The 12,293-nt window shown below is 41.2% G+C and overlaps 1 protein-coding gene and 1 pseudogene across 8 annotated transcripts in view; both read right to left on the bottom strand.

Annotated features, from left to right (window-relative positions):
• DOCK3 (dedicator of cytokinesis 3) overlaps positions 1 to 12,293 on the bottom strand; it is an 899,254-nt gene that overhangs the window by 167,063 nt on the left and 719,898 nt on the right. The window lies entirely within an intron of this gene.
• On the bottom strand, positions 8,686 to 9,986 carry LOC128592665 (eukaryotic initiation factor 4A-I-like; annotated as a pseudogene). The gene has a single exon (XR_008381964.1). The product of XR_008381964.1 is annotated as a eukaryotic initiation factor 4A-I-like (transcript).

Here is a 12,293-nt window from a genome sequence, read left to right as displayed (position 1 = left end):
GGCCGAGTAATAGCTTCTTTGCATCTGGGCACGGTGAGTCTGGGGAGATAAGACTCCAGGCATCTCTGGCTGGTGGGATCTGCCTATAATCACCCCTTAGAGGATACAGGGAGTCAGCGAGAGACTTCTGGACCCCAAGAGGAGGACAAAAACAGTGGAAAACTGGCAAGTAATCACGTGTGTTCAATGGGTCTAATCCCGCCGACAGCTGTAAGTGCAGTAGCAGTGAGACTGCAAACCGGAAATGCCTTACCTGTGAACTGTTTTGGTGTTTTTGGACTTGGCACTCAGTTGAACTGCCTTGGGGAGAGCTTGAGCGGGAGTGCAGAGAACTTTGGGCGTTGTCTGGGACCCCAGACTGAGCAGCTGAGCCAGATGGAGGGAGCTAATAGTGTTTGGCTGTGGGCTGCAGGGAGCCATTGGGAGAGAACTGCTCCAACAAGGTCCGCCCTAGGGGTTGCAGAGCAAGGATTGGGTGGGACCTAGTAACCTAGTGACTGAGCAGCCTAAAGGTGGGGTCTGAGCCACCTTACAGCCCTAACCCTCAGGGGCAGAGTGAGACCGATTTTGGCACACTGGGTAAGTGGATAGCCACTTCACCAGTGATTCTAGCAACAAGCATTTTCCTGGCAAAGCTTCTGCTTAGCAAGTTTAGAAGCTTAAAGTGCCTTTTAAGGGGGCTGAAGAGAGACTTAGGTTGTCTACCCTGTGGGGTTTGAGAAATCAGCGGAGGCCTCCAGTTGTATCAGCATTGTAATTAACATCTCATACCCCAGAAGACCACCTGTTGCCCAGACAATATTAAACAAGATATATATACTGCTTTGTTTTTGGTTGTTTTTTCTTTTGTTTTGTTTGTTTGCTTTTGGTTATTTTGATGTTGTTGTTTTGTTTTTTAATTTCAACCTTTTTCATACAGATCTTTTCCTTTTTTTTCTCCAGTTTTCTAGTATAAATACAATTTCCCATTGCTGCCTTTTTCAATAACTAGAACTTCATTTTTGCTAGTGTTTCTACTCCTATTATTTGGTTTTTCACCCAATTTTATCCTGTAAAGTTTTCTGTTTGCTTGTTTTGGTTTGATTTATAGCATTTTTGTCTTTCCTCTCTACTTGGTGGAGGTGGGCTACTGTGTCTGATCAGGTTAGCAAAGAGTTGCTGACCTTAAGGGAACCACCCAACGGGGCACCCCCAGAGGTAGGGGTTTTATAAGGTTGTGTCAAAGTACCCTACTGTACACCTATATTGCTCTGTCTCCCTCTTTCTGTGCCTCTCTTCTTTTTGTCAATATTCCTTTTACCCACCCCCTCTCCTTTCTCTATTTTCTTTTCGTTATTTCCTTCTTTCTTTCACCCTTTCTTGCTTTTCAATCTTCTCATCCTTCTGGTCCTATGCCAAAAGGACTCATGGAAACCTTAGTCCACAGGCACAGGAACTTAAAGAGCAAGAGGAAGTGAAAGGAAAATTAGGGCAAGGAAACAGATAAAAGAAATCACTCATGAGGAAGAATCAGCATAAAACTGCAGGCAATGAAGAACCAGTCCAGAACAACCCCACCAAGGGACCATGAGGTAGCTACTGCAGAGGATTCCACCAATAAAGAAATGTTAGGAATGACAGAAAGGGAATTTAGAATACACATGATGAAAACAAGGAAGGAAATGATGGAAACAATGAATGAAACTGCTAATAAAGTGGAAAACAACCAAAAGGAAATCCAAAAACAGAATCAAATAAGAGATGAACGATATGAAGAATATAGAAAGGATATAGCAGAGCTGAAGGAACTGGAGCAATTAGGGAACTTAAAGATGCAATGGAAAGTATCAGCAACAGGTTAGACCATGCAGAACAAAGAATTTCTGAGGTAGAAGACAAAGTTCTTGAGATAACTCAGATAGTAAAAGAGGCAGAAAAGAAGAGAGAGAAAGCAGAACATTCACTGTCAGAATTATGGGACTTTATGAAGCATTCCAACATACGAGTTATAGGAATCCCAGAAGGGGAAGAAGAATGCCCCAGAGGAATGGAAGCCATACTAGAGAATATTATGAAAGAAAATTTCCCAAATTGCTTTCAGAGGGATATCGGACCCCAGGTCACCTCAACTCTAACTGAGCTTCTCCAAGACACAATGTAACAAACCTGTCCAAAGTCAAGACCAAAGAAAAGATTCTGCAAGCTGCCAGAAATAAGCGCAGGTTGACCTACAGGGGCAAATCCATCAGAGTGACTGCAGACTTCTCTAATGAAACTTTCTAAGCAAGAAGACGATGGTCATCTACCTTTAATCTAGTTAAACAGAACAATTTACAGCCCAGAATTCTGTACCCTGCTAAGCTAAGCTTTAAAATTGATGGAGAAATCAAATCATTTACGGATATACAAACATTGAGGAAATTTGCCACAACAAGACCATCTCTATAGGAAATACTTTGACGTGTTCTACACACTGACCATCACAACGGATCAGCAGTAAAGTAAAAACTCAGAAATTAAAGGACAGAACCTAACCTCCACACTGATGCAAAAGATAAAACTAAGCAATGGACTCTCACAAAATAAGATCAATAGAACACTACGACAGTTATCAATTATCTCAATAAATGTTAATGGCTTGAATTCCCCACTGAAGAGACATAGATTGGCTGACTGGATTGAAAAACACAAGCCATCCATTTGCTGTCCGCAAGAAACACACTTGGCTTCAAAAGACAAACTAAAGCTCCGAGTCAAGGGTTGGAAGACAATTTTTCAGGCAAATAGCATTCAGAAGAAAAGAGGAGTTGCAATCTTAATTTTCAGATACATGTGGATTTAAAGCAACTAAAGTCAAAAAGACAAAGATGGTCACTTTATATTGGTGAAGGGAAAAATCCAACAAGAAGACATTTCAATTCTAAATATTTATGCACCCAATGTAAATGTTCCCAGATTCTTGAAACAGACCATACTCAATCTGAGCAATATGATATCTGATAATACCATAATAAGAGGGGACTTTAACACTCCTCTTACAAAGCTGGACAGATCCTCTAAACACAAATTAAACAAAGATATAAGAGATTTAAATGAGACCCTAGAACAACTGTGCTTGATAGACGCATATAGAACACTCCACCCCCAAAGATAAAGAATATACATTCTTCTCATCACCCCATGGAACATTCTCCAAAATTGATCATATCCTGGGACACAAAACAAATATTAACAGAATCAAAAGAATTGAAATTTTACCTTGTATCTTCTCAGACCATAAGGCACTAAAGGTGGAACTCAACTCTAACAAAAACGCTCGACCCCACACAAAGGCATGGAAATTAAACAATCTTCTGTTGAATAACAGATGGGTGCAGGAAGAAATAAAACAGGAAATCATTAACTTCCTTGAGCATAACAACAATGAAGACACAAGCTACCAAACCTACTGCAAAAGCAGTTTTGAGAGGAAAATTCATCGCTTTAGATGCCTACATTCGAAAAACAGAAAGAGAGCGCATCAACAATCTCACAAGCCATTTTATAGAATTGGAAAAAGGAGAACAATCTAAGCCTAAACTCAGTAGAAGAAAAGAAATCTCCAAAATCAAATCAGAGATCAATGAAATTGAAAACAAAAGAATCATTCAGAAAATTAATGAAACAAGAAGTTGGCTTTTTGAAAAAAATAAATAAAATAGATAAACCATTGGCCAGACTAACGAGAAATAGAAAAGTAAAATCTCTAGTAACCTCAATCAGAAATGAAAAAGGGGAAATAACAACTGATCCCACAGAGATACAAGAGATCATCTCTGAATACTACCAGAAACTCTATGACTAGAAATTTGACAATGTGAAGGAAATGGATCAAATGGATTTGGAATCACACCCTCTCCTTAGACTTACCCAGGAAGAAATAGAGCTCCTGAACAGACCAATTTCAAGCACTGAGATCAAAGAAACAATAAAAAATCTTCCAACCAAAAAATGCCCTGGTCCTGATGGCTTCACTCCAGAATTCTATCAAACCTTCAAGGAAGAGCTTATTCCTGTACTGCAGAAATTATTCCAAAAAATTAAGGAAGAAGGAATCCTCCCCAACACATTCTATGAAGCAAACATCACCCTGATACCAAAACCAAGAAAAGACCCAAACAAAAAGCAGAATTTCAGACCAATCTCACTCATGAATATAGATGCAAAAATTCTCAACAAAATCCTAGCCAGTAGATTACAGCTTATCATCAAAAAGTCATATATCATGATCAAGTAAGTTTCATCCCAGGGATGCAAGGCTGGTTTAACATACACAAGTCCATAACATTGTCCATCATATTAACAGAGGCAAAAATAAAGATCACATGATCCTCTCAACAGATGCAGAAAAAGCATTTGATAAAATCCAGCATCCTTTTCTAATTAGAACACTGAAGAGTATAGGCATAAGTGGCACATTTCTAAAACTGATTGAAGCTATCTATGACAAACCCACAGCTAATATTTTACTGAACAGAGTAAAACTGAAAGCTTTTCCTCTTAGAACTGGAACCAGACAAGGTTGTCCTCTGTCACCTTTACTATTCAACATAGTGCTGGAAGTTCTAGCCAGTACAATTAGGAAGACAAGGAAATAAAGGGAATCCAAATGGGAGCAGAGGAGGTCAAACTCTCCCTCTTTGCTGATGACATGATCTTATACTTAGAGAATCCCAAATACTCAACTACAAGACTCCTAGAAGTCATCAAAAAATACAGTAATGTTTCAGGATATAAAATCTATGTCCACAATTCAGTAGCCTTTGTATACGACAAAAACAGTGAAGATGAGAAGCTAATTAAGGACACAACTCCCTTCACCATAGTTTCAAAGAAAATGAAATACCTAGGAATATACCTAACAAAGGGTTGAAAGACCTCTATAAAGAAAATTATGAAATTCTCAGAAAGGAAATAGCAGAGAATATTAACAAATGGAAGAACATACCATGCTCATGGATGGGAAGAATCAACATTGTTAAAATGTCTATACTTCCCAAAGCAATCTACCTATTCAATGCCATACCTATCAAAATACCAACATCGTACTTTCAAGATTTGGAGAAAATGATTCTGCGTTTTGTATGGAACCAGAAAAAAAACCCATATAGCTAAGACAGTTCTTAGTAATAAAAATAAAGCTGGGGGCATCAGCCTACCACATTTTAGTCCGTACTACAAAGCCATAGTGATCAAGACAGCATGGTACTGGCACAAAAATACTGACATAGACACTTGGAATCGAATAGAAAACCAGGAAATGAAACTAACATCTTACAACCACCTAATCTTCAATAAACCAAACAAGAACATACCTTGGGGAAAGGACTCCCTATTCAATAAATGGTGTTGGGAGAACTGGATATCCACATGTAAATAAAAGACTGAAACTGGACCCACACCTTTTCCCACTCACAAAAATCGATTCAGGACTTAAATTTAAGGCATGAAACAATAAAAATCCTCAAAGAAAGCATAGGAAAAACACTGGAAGATATTGGCCTGGGGAAAGCCTTCATGAAGAAGAGTGCCATTGCAATTGCAACAACAACAAAAATAAACAAATGGGACTTCATTAAACTGAAAAGCTTCTGTGCAGCCAAGGAGACAACAACCAAAGCAAAGAGACAACCTACACAATGGGAAAGGATATTTGCATATTTTCAATCAGACAAAAGCTTGATAACTAGGATCTATAGAGAACTCAAATTAATGCACATGAAAAAAGCCAACAATCCCATATATCAATGGGCAAGAGACATGAATAGAACCTTCTCTAAAGATGACAGACGAATGGCTAACAAACATGAAAAAATGTTCATCATCCCTATATATTAGAGAAATGCAGATCAAAACCACCCTGAGATACCATCTAACCCGAGCAAGAATGGCCCACATCACAAAATCTCAAAACTGCAGATGCTGGTGTGGATGTGGAGAGAAGGGAACACTTTTACACTGCTGGTGGGACTGCAAACTAGTACAACCTTTCTGGAAGGAAGTATGGAGAAACCTCAAAGCACTCAAGCTAAACCTCCCATTTGATCCTGCAATCCCATTACTTGGCATCTACCCAGAAGGAAAAAAATCCTTTTATCATAAGGACACTTGTACTAGACTGTTTATTGCAGCTCAATTTACAATCGCCAAAATGTGGAAACAGCCTAAACGCCCACCAACCCAGGAATGGATTAACAAGCTGTGGTATATGTATACCAGAGAATACTATTCAGCCATTAAAAAAAATGGAGACTTTACATCCTTCGTATTAACCTGGATGGAAGTGGAAGACATTATTCTTAGTAAAGCATCACAAGAATGGAGAAGCATGAATCCTATGTACTTAATTTTGATATGAGGACAATTAATGACAAGGTTATGGGGGGGGAGGAAAAGCAGAAAGAGGGATGGAGGGAGGGGGGTGGGGCTTTGGGGTGTGTCACACTTTATGGGGGCAAGACATGATTGCAAGAGTGACTTTACCTAACATTTGCAATCAGTGTAACCTGGCTTATTGTACCCTCAATGAATCCCCAACAATAAAAAAAAAAAAAGAAATGTCCCTTCTATACCAATTTTCTTAAGTGTTCTGATCATGAAGGGATGCTGGATATTATCAAAACCTTTTTCTGCATCAATTGAAAGAATCATATGGTCCTTATTTTTTAGTTTGTTTATGTGCTGAACTACATTTATAGATTTACGTATATTGAGCCAGCCTTGAGACCTTGGGATAAATCCCACTTGGTTGTGGTGAATAATTTTTTTGATGTGTTTTCAGATTCTGTTTGTTAGGATCTCATTGAGTATTTTAGCATAAATATTCATTAGTGATATTGGTATATAATTTTCTTTTCTTGTTGGGTCTTTCCCTGGTTTGGGGATCAAGGTGATGTTTGCTTCATAGAATGTGTTGGGTAATATTCCTTCTTTTTCTATATTTTAGAAGATGTTTAGTAATATGGGTACTAGTTCTCCTTTTTTTTTTTTTTTTTTGTAGAGACAGAGTGTCACTTTATGGCCCTTGGTAGAGTGCTGTGGCCTCACACAGCTCACAGCAACCTCCAACTCCTGGGCTTAAGCGATTCTCTTGCCTCAGCCTCCCGAGTAGCTGGGACCACAGGCGCCCACCACAACGCCCGGCTATTTTTTGGTTGCAGTTTGGCCGGGGCCGGGTTTGAACCCGTCACCCTCGGTATATGGGGCCGGCGCCCTACCAACTGAGCCACAGACGCTGCCCATGGGTACTAGTTCTTCTTAAAGGTTTGGTAGAATTCTGACATAAAGCCATCTGGTCCCGGGCTTTTCTTTTTAGGGAGATTTTGTATAGTCGATGCTATTTCAGAGCTTGATATAGGTCTGTTCAACATTTCCACTTCGGTCTTGGTAGGTGGTATACTTCCATGTATTGGTCGATTTCTTTCATTTTCATATTTCTGAGAGTAGAGTTTCTTGTAGTATTCGTTAAGGATTTTTTTAATTTCTGAGGGGTCTGTTGTTATATCATTGTTAGCATTTCTGAGTGATGAAATTAGAGATTTTACTCTTCTTTTCCTGGTTAGGTTGGCCAAAGGTTCATCTATTGATCTTTTCAAAAAGCCAACTTTTGGGTTTATTGATCTGTTGTGTAATTATTTTGTTTTCATTTTCATTTAATTCTGCTCTGATTTTGGTTATTTCTTTTCTTCTGCTGGGTTTGGGGTTGGAGTGTTCTTCCTTCTCCAGTTGCTTGAGATGTCTCATTAAGTTATTAACTTCCTCTCTTTCCGTTTTCTTGAGGAAGGCTTGCAGTGCTATAAATTTCCCTCTTAGGACTGCCTTTGCAGTATCCTAGTGGTTCTGGTAATTTGTGTTTTGATTGTTGTTTTGTTCCAAAAATTTGGTGATTTCCTTCTTAATCTCATCTATAACCCATCTATCCTTCAGCATAAGGTTGTTTAGCTTCCATGTTTTTGTATGGGTATACAGATTCCTGTTGTTATTGAGTTCAACTTTTATTCCATGATGGTCTGAGAAGATGCAAGGAATAATTTCTATTTTTTTAAATTTGCTGAGGTTAGATTTGTGGTCTAGGATGTGGTCGATTTTGGAGTATGTTCCGTGGGCTGATGAGAAGAATGTGTATTCAGTTTTGTTGGGATGAAATGTTCTGTAGATGTCTGTTAAGTCCAGATGTTGAATGGTTAAGTTTCAATCTAAAATTTCTTTGCTTAGCTTCTTTTTGGAGGATCTATCCAGCACTGCTAAAGGAGTGTTAAAATCTCCAACTACTCTGGAACTGGAGGAAATCAAGTTGCTCATGTCTGTTAGAGTTTCTCTTATAAATTGAGGTGCATTCTGGTTGGGTGCATAAATGTTAATAATTGAAATCTCATCATATTGAGTATTACCTTTAACAAATATGAAGTGTCCATTCTTATCCTTCCTTATTTCAGTTGGTTTAAAGCCTATTGCATCTGTGAATAGGATTGCAACGCCTGCTTTTTTCTGCTTTCCATTTGCCTGGAGTATAAATGACCATCCCTTCACCTTGAGTCTCATCCTTTCACCTATATTTGTCTTTTAATTTAAGATGTGATTCTTTTTTTTTTTTTTGCCTCAAAAAGTGACATTTATTCAAAGAAAGAAAAAGAAAAAAAAAATGACAAGATGTCCATCCTTTGGCTCCCTTCCCTCCCCCCTCCTGCTGCTCCTTAGCCCCGCAAGATTGAACCCTGGCTGGGGCTAGGTAGCAGGACAGCCCCTCTCAGATGAGGTCTGCAACGTTGAGGGGGCATCTCCTTGATGGAGGTGTTATAGAAGGTCTCGATGTCTCTAAGAGTCCTCTTATCTTCTTCTGTCACCATGTTGATAGCCACACCCTTACGACCAAAGCGTCCACCACGACCGATTCTGTGGATATAATTTTCTCTGTTGGTAGGAAGATCATAGTTGATGACTAAAGAAGCCTGCTGCACATCTATGCCTCTGCCAGCAGGTCAGTGGTAATCAATACTCGGCTAGAGCCAGAACGGAACTTTCTCATGATCACATCTCGTTCCTTTTGGTCCATATCTCCATGCATGGCAGACACAGTGAAATCTCGGGCATGCACCTTCTCAGTGAGCCAATCAACCTTCCTCCGGGTGTTGATGAAGATGTCTGCCTGGGTTATGGTCAGGGTTTCATACAAGTCACACAAGTGTGACCAGCTTCCACTCCTCTTGTTCCACATTGATGTAGAATTGGCAACTACCCTCCAGGGTCAACTCTTCTTTCTTGACCAGAATCCGAATAGGGTCCCTCATGAACTTCTTGGTCACCTCAAGCATATCAGAAGGCATTGTAGCTGATAGCAAAACCACCTGGGTGTTGCTGTTGAGCTTTGGGAATATGTCATAGATCTGGTCCTTAAATCCACGGCTTAACATTTCATCAGCTTCATCCAGTACAAACATCTTGATGTATTTGGGAGACAGGTATCTCTGGTTAAGCATATCAAACACTCAGCCAGGGATACCCACAATGATATGGGGAGCTTCTATTTGCAGTTTTTGCACTTCAGCATGAACGTTGGTGCCCCCAATGCAGGCATGACAGGAGGCACCCATGTAATCTCCTAATGCCATGACCACCTTCTATATCTGCTGAGCCAATTCTCAAGTGGGTGCTAAGACTAAGGCCTGAGTGGCCTTTAGATTCAATTCAATCTGCTGCAAAATTGAGTTAGCAAATGTGGCTCTTTTCCCAGTCCCAGATTGGGCTTGAGCGATCACATCATAACCCTTGATACAAGGAAGAATGGCTCGCTGCTGGATGGCAGAGGGCTTCTCAAAACCATAGGCGTAGATACCACAGAGGAGGGACTCCGAGAGATTCATGTCATTGAAGCTGTCAACAATCTCATTCCAGTTACTCTCGATGATGCCTTCGGGCTCCATCCCATCAGGTCCATTGTCTCTAGATCAGGAATCCTGGCTTGCAGACATGATCCTTAGAAACTAGGAAGATGTGATTCTTGTATTAAGCAGATATCTGGCTTGAGTTTTTGCATCCAGTCAGCCAACCTGTGCCTCTTTAGAGGACAATTTAAACCATTCACAATAATTCAGAATATTGATATGCCTTTCGAGAGTCCGATGGACATTTTTAACCTTTTGTGACTGAGGAAGTTGGAATTTGATCAAAATTTTCTGGGTGAGTTTATTTTTGTGGTGGAGGATTACGCTGTCTTTATGGAGAATAGGTCTTAGAATATCCTGGAGAGCTGGTTTAGTTACAGCAAATTTCTTCAACATGTGAATGTCATTGAAGTATTTAATTTCTCCATCATAAATGAAACTCAGTTTAGCTGGGTACAGGATCCTGGGTTGAAAGTTATTTTGTTTTAGGAGATTAAAAGTCAATGACCATACTCTTCTAGCTTGAAAGGTTTCAGCAGAGAGATCTGCAGTTATTCTACTATTCTTGCCCTTGTAGGTGATGGTTTTCTTTCATCTGGCTGCTTTCAGAATTTTTTCCTTCATATTAACTTTAGTGGAATTGATTATAATGTGTCTGGGGGACGTCTTATTTGGGTTGAGTCATGCTGTAGTTCTGAAACTGTCCACTATTGGAATTTCAGAATCTCTTGGCATGTCTGGAAAGTTCTCCTTCATAATCTGATAGAGAAGAGACTCTGTGCCTTGTGAAGCCACTTCGTCACTTTCGGGGATCCCTGTAAGACGAATATTGGTTTTCTTCTAATTATCCCAGAGCTCTCTGAGAGAGTGATCTGTTTTTGCCCTCCATTTCTCTTCCTCTTTGAGAGTTTGGGAGTGTTCGAAAGCTTTGTCTTCAATGTCAGAAATCCTTTCTTCTGCTTGCTCCATTCTGTTGCTGAGGGATTCTACTGTGTTTCTCAGATCTTTGAGGGCTGCAACTTCTTGTCTCAATATGTCAAAATCTTTGGTCATTTGGTCTTTGAATTCGTTGAATTCTTGAGATATCTTTTGGGTTACTGCTTGGAATTCTAGTTCGATCTTATTTGCTATCCAGATTCTGAATTGGATTTCTGACATCTCAGGTATTTTTTGTGCATGGGATCTTGTGCTGTGTCTGCCCCATTGATCCTTGGGGGAGTTGATCTACTCTGATTACTCATATTGCCAGAGTTTTTCTGTTGATTTTGCCTCATGATTGTTTTTCACCGTTGCCTCTGGCCATCCTCAGAGTTGGGGAGGTGTCTCTCTAAGATTAGACCCCAGCGGGATCACTCTATTGTTGCTGGAACTTTGTAAAGAGTGACCCTGTGTAGTTCCTCTGGGGCTGCCCCAGTTAGGGAGTTCTGACTGTGGAAGCAGCTCCAGAGTGTGACACACCTGGATCCAGCAACAGGGCGGGAGGTGGTGTGCACGGTTCTGGGAGTGCCTGGTGCCCATTGACTTTGGCACAGAGAGCCCAAGGCTCCAGCAGTCTCTGGCCAGGAGAAGGACTCTGAGCAGAGGCAGGGAGGGCTCCAGAGGGCACGTGGATACCAGAGTCCCTGGCCAGACAAATGGGCCATGTGGAGGCCGGGAGGGTACAGGAGGGAGGACACAGGGTTGCGCAGCTCCCGCAGTTCCTGGTCAGGGCATGCAGAGGCCTGGTGGGTGTGGGTTGGGTGTCACAGCGCAGCTCTTATGGAGGTCTGGGCAGCACCAAGCCCAGGAGTTTGAGGTTGCTTTGAGGCATGCCACGGCACTCTACCAGGGCAACAGCCCAAGGCTCCAGTGTGCCAAAACCAGTCCCACTCTACCCCTGAGGGTTAAGGCTGTAAGGCAGGTCAGTCTCCCCCTTTCTGCTGCTCAGTCACTAGGTTACTAGGTCCCGCCCGATCCTTGCTCTGTGCCCCTGAGGGTGGAGCTTGCCGTGCAGTTTTCTCACAATTGCTGCCTGCGACCCACAGCCGAACACTATTAGCTCCATCTGAGTCAGCGGCTCAGTCTGGGGCCCTAGACAATGCCCAAAGTTATCTGCACTCCTGCTCAAGCTCTCCCCAAGGCAGTTCAACTGAGTTGCAAGTCCAAAAACAATGAAACAGTTCATAGGTAAGGCCTTTCCGGTTTGCAGTCTGCTGCTTGTACTTACAGGTGGCGGCGGGATTAGATCGATCAAACACATGCAACCATTTGCCAGTTGTCCACTGTTTTTGTCTTCCTCTTGGGGTCCAGAAGTCCCTTGCTGACTCCCTGTGTCCTCAAAGGGATGATTATAGGCAGATCCCACCAGGCAGAGATGCCTGGAGTCTTATCTCCCCAGACTCACTGTGACCAGTT

Source organism: Nycticebus coucang, chromosome 8 (assembly GCF_027406575.1).
Source record: "Nycticebus coucang isolate mNycCou1 chromosome 8, mNycCou1.pri, whole genome shotgun sequence".
Taxonomy (NCBI): domain Eukaryota; kingdom Metazoa; phylum Chordata; class Mammalia; order Primates; family Lorisidae; genus Nycticebus; species Nycticebus coucang.
Note: the sequence above shows the minus strand (reverse complement) of the source record. Positions and strands in the feature narration are given on the sequence as shown.